General features: G+C 32.6%; 1 protein-coding gene across 23 annotated transcripts in view; it reads left to right on the top strand.

Annotated features, from left to right (window-relative positions):
• Positions 1-12,387, top strand: part of BAZ2B (bromodomain adjacent to zinc finger domain 2B) — a 290,545-nt gene that overhangs the window by 153,388 nt on the left and 124,770 nt on the right. The gene's annotated exons all lie outside the window — the stretch shown is intronic.

Below are 12,387 nucleotides of genomic sequence, written 5' to 3'. Positions count from 1 at the left end.
AGCATGATACCTTCAGCTTTTTGTTCTTTCTCAAGATTGCCGTGGCTATGCAGGGTTTTTTGTGGTTCCATACAAATTTTAGGATTGTTCTATTTCTGTAAAAAAATGCAGTTGGAATTTTGATAGAGATTGCGTTGAGAATGTAGAGTGCTTTGGGTAGTAAGGACATTTTAACGATATTACTTTTTCTAACCCATGAGCACAGAATATCTCTCCATTTATTTGTAAATACCTTAACTTCTATCCATAATATCTTAAAGTTTTTAGTATACAAATCTTTCATCTCCTTGGTTAAATTTATTTGTAGGTTTTATGCTTTTAGATACACTTATACGTAGAATGGCTTCTTAAATTTCTATTTTGGATAGTTTGTTATTAGTGTATAGAATTTTTGTGTATCAATTTTGTATCCTGCAACTTTATTGAATTCATTTATTCTAATAGTTTTTTGATGGAATCTAGATTTTTTCTATATATAGTATCATATCATCTGCAAATATTGACAGTTTTACTTCTTTCTTTCCAATTTGGGTTCTTTTTATTTCTTTTTTTCTTGTCTGATTGCTGTGGCTAGGATTTTCAATACATTATTTTGAATAAAAGTGGTAAGACTAGGTATCCTTGTCTTGTTCCTAATCTTAGAGGCAAAGCTTTCAGCTTTTCACCATTGAGTATGATATCAGCTATAGACTTGTCATATATGGCTTTTATTATGTTGAGATATGGTCCTTCTATACCATAGAGGCTGTTCTTACAGTAGCTCTCTGTTCATTTCTTCTTCTCTTGCTCTCTTCCTTTGTGTTTTGATGACTTTTTTTGTGGTATGCTTATATTCCTTTCTGTTTATTTCTTATGTATTTACTATAGATTTTTGCTTTGTGATTACTGTGAGGCTTATCTATAACAGCCTGTTTTAAAGTTGATAGCAACTTAAGTTTGATTTCATTGTAGATCTCAGTGTTATTAGTTATTTTTTTACTACTTGTGTCTTTTATCCTTTATGCTTGCTTTGTAAGTGATTAATCCACTACCTTTACTATATATTTACCTTTTCAGTGAGATTTATTCTTTCAAATGTTTTCTTGTTACTAATTAGCACCCATTCTTTTCAGCTTAGAGAAGTCTCTTTAATATTTCTTGTAATGCAGTTTTAACTCTTTTAGCTTTTTCTTATCTGGAAAACTTTCTCTCTCTTTCACTTCTGAATGATAAATTTGTGGGCTAGAGTATTCTTAGTTGGAAGATTCTTGAAGATTCTTTTTTTTTTTTTTCTCTCAGTACTTTGAATATATCTTGTCACTCCTTTCTGGCATGCAAAATTTCTGCTAAAAAATCTGTTTATAGTCCTGTGGGACCCACAAGCCTAAGCCCCGTTGGCCACCAGAAATAGGCAGTGTAGAGGTGTCCTTGAAGTGACAACCACAAAAGTTGGGACACTAGACACTCCTTCCTGTAGATACTGATGCTCTGGAGCACAGCAAAGGGAAAGTGTGTAGATGGTGCCTGCCAGTCTCCATCCCAGGAGAGTGTTCCAGCACTCACCTAGATGTATATGTTAAATTAGATGCCTGCCCCTCAGGCTGACTTTCTAACATAAGCAGGAAAGCCTCCTTCACTTTAAGTCTGGGCACCATAGGCTCTCTTAGCTGGGCCCTGGGCTGGCTGAGTACAAGTATGTGAGCCTTTTTAGAGTGCTTTCTCAGGTCTCTACAGTCTTGTGGGTGTCAAGACAGGAGCCTCATTGCTTTTCAAAGTTAGACATTTTAGGGGTTCATCTGTCAAGCATATGGGATGCCTGATATGAGTTTTGAACCCTCAGCCCCTCAGGGAGAAGCTCCGGGTTTGAGTTCCCTCCCGATTTTGGATCACTGTGCTAGGGGTGTGGGGTTATAGTGGGATTGCATCCCAGCCTCTCTTACCCACTTCAGTGTGGTGTTCTCCTTATTTGCCTGATATGTAGTCATCATTCAGTTAGCCTTGGACCACCAGCTTGTCTCCTTGCAACTCCAACGAAACCACAACTGAATGCTAAACAACCATCGAAAAAAGACTGGAACCTAGCATTCAGCTATCCTTTAGAGTTTTTTTGAAGGGAATTTGTCCATATTTAGCTGTGGACTCAGTGTGTCTGTAGGAGGAGGTGAGTTCAGGGTCTTCTTATGTCACCATCTTGAACTGGAACTTCTGCAAAACATTTTGAAAGGTAATTTCTTACAATAAGAAACCTGTAGAAATCTTTTCTAAAATTAATTTAACTGTCATTAATATTAGCACATTGTGAATCATTCATGTGGTACAAAAAGATATGTAGTGAAAAAGAATTCTCCCATCATAAGATTCCCATTCTCTAGTCCCCTTACCTAGAAGGAAATACACTTACCAGTTTCTTACATATTTTTTCCAGAAATATTCTGCACATACTTTCTTCATAAGAGTATATCTCCTTTTTTCTTTATCATACATGAGATCTTGCTATTTGTATTCTTCCTCATTTTATTCTTTTCATTCAGCAGATTAGCTTATATAGAGCTACCTCATTCTTTTATAACAGCTGCATAGTATTCTGTTAGAGGGATACACCATATTTTTAACAGTTCCTTATGGATGGAATTTTTTGTTTTTAAAAGTCTTTCGCAGTTAATGCATTGTAATAAATATCCTTTACATATATCTTTACCCATGGTATTTATAAACTTTTACCCCCATTTGTTCTTTAAGAAGTGTGTTGTTTCCCTGTTAGGTTAGCTCTGCTTCTTCCCCATTGAAAGAGAGTTTTAATCCTAGTTTATGAGTCATGTAGTACTTGGCATCTTTCTTTCCTTGACTTGGGAGTGTATATGGATATTTTACATAGAGTAACTCCTGTTTGTTACCCTGCTTTATTTTCTCAGTCTGTTATTCATCCACCTCAGCTACTATCCAGAAATGTGTTAGAAATTCCAGTTAACTATAATTGTGTTTCTTGGTTAAGCAAAGATTTAGGCCTTTCTTCTTGTTCTTTAGAACCTCTTGCATTTGTAGATGAAAGGATCAATTAATCAGACAGTGTCTCTCTTTTTATCCTCCTAACAGTTGTATCCTTTTAAAAATTTTCTAATTCTCACCAATTTTTAAGTTCACAGACTCTACCTAGTCTCTACCTAGAGTTTCATTGATCTATATATGTTAAATCTTGCTCAAATCTTCCTTTAATATTTCTTTATATCTTTTCTTGTATCTTAGAATAAGCTCTTCCTCACAGATAGCTCATTGCAAAGGAATACTTAATCCTTTGGATGGAAAGGGATACTCCCTGAATAGATATTTACTGTGCATTATGAAAATCAGTGCTTTACTCTTGGATAATTTTTTCATCATCAACTCTCTTGAGGTATAAATAAGACATGAGTAAATCTGTAAAGATTTAACCAGAATTTGTAATTTAGAGTGAGACACATTTGGAAATAGAACTAAGGCAAGTGGTAGGGAGGATAAGGGAAAAGTGGAATTAAATTGTTAGATATTTTAATGTGGTGTGAAGTTTTTTGCTTTTGTTTTTATCAAGTTGGTAAAACTCTTGATATGGACTTGAGGGCTAGTTTAATTCAATCTCATCAATTTTTCAGATAAGGGAACTATTATTTTAGAGGTGTTGTCAGAGAGTTGCCCCAGATCAGAGGCTGCAGCCAGAGCACCTGAATGCCAGCCCACTTCTGTCTGAGGATGTAAATGTTTCACTGTTTACAGTGGTGGTTACAATGTGTCAAGCAGCAAAGGAATTTGATCCCTTTCATATATTCATATTTTAAACCACAATATATTATACTTAATGATTAGAAATAACTATTTCTGAGAATGTCAGTAAATAATTTTATAAGCAGAATAATTTTCCTTCAGACATGCTATATTTGGAAAATAATTTTGTTTGCTGTCTAATAAGGTATTTCTCCCTCATCTATGTCTCTAAATCCCTTAACAGAAAAATTTTTATTTGTTGCTTGTTTTTTGTTTTGCTGCTTAATATTTTGAAGTATTATTTATCCAAAAGTTCAGTTTCCTCAAAGTTACTTTTAAAATAATTATATAAATGCCTTTGTCAGACCTTTGAGGACATATTGATTTATAAAGCGCTACTGTTAGTGGTCCTGCTAAAGCAAAAGAAGCAGCCTTCATAGTGACTGTCTCCTTATGTTCTTCCTAATTATTATTTTTCATGTGAGGTTACATTGTAAGGAAAAGTGAGAATTCACCAAATCTATTCTGTGCTTTGAACTCCCACAGAGAGCTTTGGGTATTGCTAGCAAAGATAAAGACACTCTTTAAGAAAACTCCTTGCAGGAGAAATATCTTAGTATGTTTTTATGTTTATTTTCTGAATCTTCTGTCTATTCTAAAGCTATACTTTAAAGGATTCATGCCGGTGAAACACAGGACAGCTGATCATGTTTACATTTCTTAGCCAACATGTCTTGCCCTTCCCTATTTGCACCTGTTCGGGTTTACACCTAGCAGCTGTCGATGTTTATAAACTCTTAGAGTACACAAAAGGAACATTTGATATGTATGAATTTGAACAGTATTATCATTAACAACTGATCATTGAATTTTTTGGAGTGTATAAAATCATCATGCAGGGAAGAAGTTGTTTGTAGTAATTCTGATTTTTGCCTGTTCTCAGAATTGTTGTAGGAAAATATCTCAGCAAAATACAGTAACTTTGTATTACCCCGTATGAGTAAACATTATGTGTTGCATATATACACTATCAGTTTTAAGCAATTAGTTTAAAATGTAAAATAATAAACTGCAGAGGTTTGCTGATAGATAAAGGTAGGTTGAATATAATTTTATCATTTATTGCAGTGGCAATAAACCAGCTTGAAATAGCTTATTATAATAATTATGTAGAATTACTACTTAACAGCAAGTTTTGGTTGATTGAATTCCAGGTAATACAGGTTTTGATACTTTGGGTCATACTTTCTCAAACTTGGCACTACTAACATTTTGGACCAGGTAATTCTCTCTGTGTGGGTGATGTCCTGTGAATTGTAGGGTGTTTATTAGCAGCGTCCCAGCCTGGCCTGTACGTACGCTCTACTAGTAGCACCCTCTCAGTTGTGGCAATCAAAAATGTCCCCAGACATTGTCAAATGTTTCCTAGTAATAAGGGGCTGGTTTACAATGTCACCCCTGGTTGAGAACTACTGCTTTAGATCATGGGAAAGATCTATGATGGATCAAATAATTTATAATCTCTTCCTCATCTTCTGTACATTTTTCTCCTGTTCACATCAACAAAAATTTTTTTTACTGTAGTGTTACGTGGTAATTTTCAGTTGTAGTGATCTTTACCCTACCTGATCAACTCTATAAATATCCTCTCATAAATGGCCATAAGCTAAATGACATTGTACCAATTGATATTTTTCCATAGGTGACTGTATTGTGGTGGAAGGTCATGTTATTACAGTCCTTTCATTTTAACTTGTATCTGAGCTGTTTCTGGCTACAAAGAATTGCTTGACTGGTGTTGGTTTGGAACCTGATATGAAGGTGGTATTCTTAACACACAGAATCAGAATGAGAAGCTATTAGAGGTGTGCAGGTATCAGATCTGGATCCTCCGGCCATAACAGAAGTCCAGAAATAGATGGTTCTTGGACACCTAAACTAGTTTTGTCTTAATGAATATGTTTTGCTTAAATGATCTGAATAAATGGATTTCTACCAACTTCTATGTAATACATTTGAATAATGAATAATAACTCATGTTGTCATAAAGAAAATTTTTTCAATTGAAAATTAATGTATTAGTTTTTATTTGTATTTGTGTTTCAGTTTATTTTGAAAGTTTTAAGGTAAAACACCTTATCATTTGTTCTTATACAATTGTGAGGCATTTATTTTAAATTCTTATCACAATTGATAAAATGAAATAACATGCCAAATATATATATATACACACACACATATACATACATAAAACCTATAAATAGATGACTCAGAAATATTTACTTGAAATGAATGATCTAAAAATACCTTTTACCTCCAAACATACACATGTGTAATTAAGACATTCACTTACTAAAAACAATTGCTAGCAATTATTGAATGCTGGGTATTCAGAACTTTGCATGCATTATCTCATTTAATCCTCCCAACTACACATTCATACTACTCATGAAGCAATTGAAAGTTCACTGAAGATTCATAATTTATACAAGGTCACAGCTGATAAGCTTCAGATACAGTTTCTGAACCCAGATAACTTTTGTTCTCAGATGTCTTGCTGATACCATGTAACCTCTATCTCATGTCTTCAAGGTTTAAATTTACACTCTTCAATCCCAATGCATATATATATATATTTTTTGAGTGCTTACCATATGCCAGACTTTGTGGGTTTTTTGTTTTCCTTACTTTTTATTTTGAAGTAATTTTAGACTTAAAAAACAGTTACAAAACAAATATAGAACATTCACTTATTTTTTTACCCAGCTTTGCCTAATTTTATTAATTTATATAATCACAGTGCAATTATTAAAATTATAAAAATCAGAAAAATTAACATCAGTATAATACTATTAACCATAAACTACATATATGAATTTTACATATATGACTACATATGAGAGTTTTTCCATTAATGTCCTTTTTGTGTTTCAAAATCCAATCTGATCCCACATTACATTTAGTTGTTGTACCTCCTTAGTCTTCAACCTATGGCAGTTCCTCAGTCTTTCCTTTTCTTTCGTAACCTTGACACTTGATGAATACTAGTCAATTATTTTGTATATGATCTCTCAATTTGGGTTTGTCTGATGTTTTCTCATGATTCAACTAAGGTTATATTTCATTGCCAATAATACCACAGAGAGGTGATATGCTCTTCTAAGGGCATCAGAGGATACATGATATTCATATGTTTTATTATAGGTGATATCCTTTTCTCTACTGTGAAGTTACTCTTGCCCATTGTAATTAGTAAATGTCTTAGAGAAGATACTTGGATACTATGCAAATACCTTGTTTCTCCTCAGACTTCCACCTAGTGCTTTTAGCATCCCTTGGTACACACATGTATTTTAAACTTTCTTCATTGACTAGTTCCTACAATATGGCAAGCCAATGATTGTTTTGTGGATTTTTCACAATTATAAAGACATTGCTTTTCTACCTTTTAACTTTCAAGTTGAATGCTAGGATGCTTTCCAGAGCTGTTTGTGCTTAGCAGGTGACAATAGTAAATAAAATCTGAATTCAGTAATATTTAGCTTAAAAACAAAAATTTGAAGAGCCAATCTGTGTTAATTCAAGCATAAAACAATATTCATTCTAGAATAGTGAAGGCTAGTGTAGATTTGTTAAACTTCTTTAAAATGAAGAGAAGATTATGTGTCAGATGAATATGGAATAGTTGACCAAATTTTGGTGTACTGGAACTAAGAAATACCTGTTAAAACATTAAAAAATTTTTTAATTTAAGGCCAGTGTAAGAGAAGAGTACTTCACATATACGAAGAAACTCAGACACCTAACAGATCAAACTGGCTGAAAGTATCTAAGATCGGTGTTGTGGGGGAGGGGCTATAGCTCAGTAGTAGAGTGCATGCTTAGCATGAACAGGGTCCTGGGTTCAGTCCCCAGTACTGCCATCAAATAAATAAACCTAATTACCTCTCCCTTCCAAAAAATAAATATCTAAGATAAAAATAGTTGAAATAAAATAATACATGAATAATATATGTAATAGAACTTCTAAGGAAAATGGCTGTATAAGCAGGTTTTTTTTAAAGAAGAATTAAATTTCTTCCCACTTAAATGAACAACAAGGGCAACAAGAATAAGAGAGAAAATTGCACTTTTACTGAAACTAAAAAAGCCCCCTAACTTCATACTACTAGCTCTAGTTCTGCCTTTCGTTGCTGCCAGGTTTAGATTTTATTTTATCTTTAAACAATGTTATAATAAACTACCGGTACTTTATTTCTATAAAATAGAGTCTCAAAATTAGATTGGAAGATCCAAGTATATGTATGTTTTTAATAAGTATTTCCAGATAGAGTAATCTCCAATGAGCAATATTTAGAAACTGCTCATTATGCTTTGTGGGTTTTCCTTATTTGAGTCCTGAGTCAAGTTAACATCAACAGAAAGAAATATACCTAGATTTCATAACTTATCCTAGAAAAAAGTAATGACTTCTATCCATTGGGCTCTTATATGCCAGTTACTCAGCTAAAGTGCTTATCTATATTATAGCCCAAATAATTTTGCTGTAAAGTACAAAGGCAAATTTAAAAAAAAAAAACCTTTCATTATTAAAAATACATTTACAAACTTCTAGTTATGAAATAAATGAATCACAAGAATGAAATGTACAGCATGGGGAATATAGTCAATAATATCTTTATATGGTGACAGATGGTAATTAGACTTTTCATGGTGATCGTTTTGTAATGTATAGAAATATTGAATCACTATGTATGCACCTAGAATTCATACAGTGTTGTAGGTCAATTATACGTAAATTTAAAATAAATTTAATTTTAAACATGAAAAAATAAAATCATTGAAAAGCCCCCAAATACATTTAAATAGTATATTTGAGAATTCTTTGAGACAGGTTACTAGCTATAAATTTTTAAAAAACAGCATTTCCTGTAAACTCTATGTTTTTGTATTTTTTTGTAAATACAGTTTTTGTACTTAGTGAAATGAGACTTGGTGAAGATACTTTATAGAGAAAGTTGTCAGTCATGTACCTTGCCATCAGACTGCCATGTGTCTCAAAGCTTTTTAGTAATTGTTTGTTGACCTAAAACCTGCTTTTTTCCCCAGATGGTTTAGTCAATGAGGTTATGTAACATTCAAGGAATAAATTAGTCCAATTTCATACAAATTAACCTAGGGAATAGAAAAACTCTCATCTTGCTCATAAAGATAAATATCTTATAAATAAAATGTTATTTTTTATTGAAGTCTAGTCAGTTTACAATGTTGCATCAATTTCTGGTATACAGCATAATGTTTCAGCCATACATAAACATTCATATATTCATTTTCATTTTCTTTTTCATTATAGGTTACTACAAGGTATTGAATATAGTTCTTGTGCTTTATAGTAGAAATATGTTGTTTATTTATTTTATGTATAGTAGTTAGTATCTGCAAATCTCAAACTCCCAATTTATCTCTTCATGCCCCCATTTCCCCCTGGTAACCATAAGTTTCTTTACTATATCTGTGAATCTGTTTCTGTTTTGTAAATAAGTTCATGTGTGTCTTTTTTTTTTAGGTTCCACATACAAGTGATATCATATGATATTTATCTTTCTGTTTCTGGCTTACTTCACTTAGTATCATGATCTCCTGGTCCATCCATGTTGCTACAAGTGGCATGATTTTATTCTTTTTTATGGCTGAGTAGTATTCCATTGTATAACTGTACCACAACTTCTTTATCTAGTCATCTGTCCATGGACATTTAGTTTGTTTCAATGTCTTGGCTATTGTAGATAGTGCTGCTATGAACATTGAGGTGCATGTATCTTCTTGAATTAGAGTTCCCTTTGGACATATGCCTAGAAGTGGGATTGGTGGATCATATGGTAAGTCTGTTTTAATTTTTTTAAGGAATCTCCATACTCTTTTATATTCCCACCAACAGTGTAAGAGGATTCCCTGTTCTTCATACCCTCTCCAGCATTTACCATTTGTAGACTTTTTCATAATGGCCATTCTGATAGGTGTGAAGTGATACCTTACTGTAGTTTTGATTTGCATTTCTCTGATAATTAGCAATATTGAACATTTTTTCATGTGCCTATTGGCCATTTCTTAAATTCTTATTTTTTATTGAACTATAGTCAATTTATAGTGTTAGTTTCAGGTTTACAGCAAAGTGATTGTTATACATACATACATTTTTTTTTCAGTTTCTTTTTCTTTACAACTCATTACAAGAAATTGAATGTAGTTCCCTGTGCTATAACAATAGGTTCTTGTTGTTTATGTATTTTATATACAGTAATATGTATCTGTTAATCCCAAACTCTTAATCTATCCTCCCTTCCACCCTGGTAACCACAGTTTATTTTCTGTGTCTGTGAGTCTATTTCCGGCGACATCATATGATCTTTGTCTTTCTCTGACTGACTTACTTCACTTAATATGATAATCTCTAGGTCCATCCATGTTGCTGCAAGTGGCATTATTTCATTCTTTTTTATGGCTGAGTAGTATTCCATTGTGTGTATATGTGTGTGTTTGTGTGTGTGTGTGTATGTATGTATATACACCACATCTTTATCCATTCATCTGTTGATGGATATTTGGGTTGTTTCCTTGTCTTGGGTATTGTGAATAGTGTTGCTTTGAACATTGGAGTGCATGTGTATTTTTGAATTGTAGTTTTCTCTGGATATATACTCAGGAGTGCGATTGCTGGATCATATGGTAACTCTATTTTTAGTTTTTTAAGGAACCTCCTGACTGTCCTCCATGTGGTTGCACCAATTAATATTCCCAACAATAGTCTAGGAGGATTCTCTTTTCTCTACACTCTCTCCAGCAATTATTATATGTGGATTTTAAAAAATTTTTATTCACCTTTTGTTTTGTTTTGTTTTGTTTTTGGAGGGGGATGGTAATTAGGTTTATTTATTTATTTTTGGAAGAGGTACTGGTGTTTGAACGCAGAACCTCATGCATGCCAAACACGTGCTCTGCCACTTAAGCTGTACCCTTCCCTCTGTGGACTTTTTAATGATGATCCTTCTTACTGGTGTGAGGTAATACCTCACTGTAGTTTTGATTTGCATTTCTCTAATAATTAGTGAAGTTGAGCATCTTTTCATGTGCCTGTTGGCCATCTGGATGTCTTCTTTGGAGAAATGTCTATTTAGGTCTTCTGCCCACTTTTTGATTGGTTTGCTTGCTTTTTTTGTTTTTGTTTTTTGTCTTGTTTTGTTTTGTTTTTGGATATTAAGCTGTATAAGCTGTTTGTATATTTTGGAAATTAGTCCCTTGTTGGTCACATCATTTGCAAATATTTTCTCTCATTCTGTAGGTTGTCTTTTTTGTTTTGTTGATGATATCTTAGCTGTGCAAAAGGTTTTAAGTTTAATTAGGTCCCATTTGTTTATTTTTGCTTTTATTTCCATTACTTCAGGAGCTGGTTCAAAAAAAGTATTGCTGCGATTTATGTCAAAGAGTGTTCTGCTTATGTTTTCCTCTAGGATTTTTATAGTATCTGTAAAAGCTGCCTTTTAATTATTCATTCCATGTAGCCATCAGTATCAACATGCCTTTCCATATTGGATGTTGATAAAGAGAAAAAAAAATTCTTTGAAAATATGGATATACTCACTATAGGAGTACCATTATCTATAGAGGTGGTTCACAACACTGCCAGAATATGGAGAGAAGTTTTTGAATTGTTTATGATTAGAAAACTCATTGAAATTGCCTTATTAATGATGCTGTTGTGTCAACCTGAGACTACCTTTACCATATTTATCTATATACCATATGGGTTCAATCAACATTGAGACATTAACCGTGAATTATTTTAATTGGCCAATATTTTTAAATGAAAACAAGTTATTTTCTTAGAAAATGTATAGAAATTGTTGAAGTGGTTATAGAATTTCATACAAAAGTCTTTTTATGGTTAGATTATTTAAATGGTCCAGGTTTACTTATGGTTGATCATAAGTTCATTTATAAATGAGTAATATCTTATTTGTTTCTTTCTATATATGTGTACTCCTTAAAGTAACTATGAACTTCACAAATTCCTTGCTTAATTGTGAGATTAGTGTATGCAGAGTATTAAAATGACCATAACTTTCCTAGATTAAAAAACTTTTGTGAGATAAAACTGACATGTAACATACTAATTTCGAGTGTACAACATAATGATTTTAATATTTGCATATGTTGTGAAATGAACACCATAGTAAGTCCAGTTAATATCCATTTCCACACAGTTAACACATTATTTTCCTGTGATGAAAACTTTTAAGATCTAGTCTCTTAGCAACTTTCAAGTGTACAATAAAGTATTATTAACAATATTTATCATGCTGTACATTACATCCCATGACTTATTTGCTTTGTAACTGAAAGTTTGTACCTTTTGACCTCCTTCATCCATTACTATTCTAGATTTTTAGTATTTTAAATTTTTAATATAATTTCTATTCTAGATTTTAATTTTTAACTATTATAGTAAGACCAATATAAGGTTGTACCCAAATAGTTATGCAAATTTATTAAGATGCTTGGAGTGGTTATTATAAATGGACCATACTAAGGCCATTTTGAAGCCATAGTTCAAACTTGACTCTAGTAAAAAAAACTCTAAAATATATGTGTCTTTTGAGTGAAGATTCACTGTAT

This window comes from Camelus dromedarius, chromosome 4 (assembly GCF_036321535.1).
Source record: "Camelus dromedarius isolate mCamDro1 chromosome 4, mCamDro1.pat, whole genome shotgun sequence".
NCBI lineage: Eukaryota > Metazoa > Chordata > Mammalia > Artiodactyla > Camelidae > Camelus > Camelus dromedarius.
The sequence above is the reverse complement of the archived record's forward strand: the minus strand, read 5'-3'. Positions and strand labels throughout refer to the sequence as shown.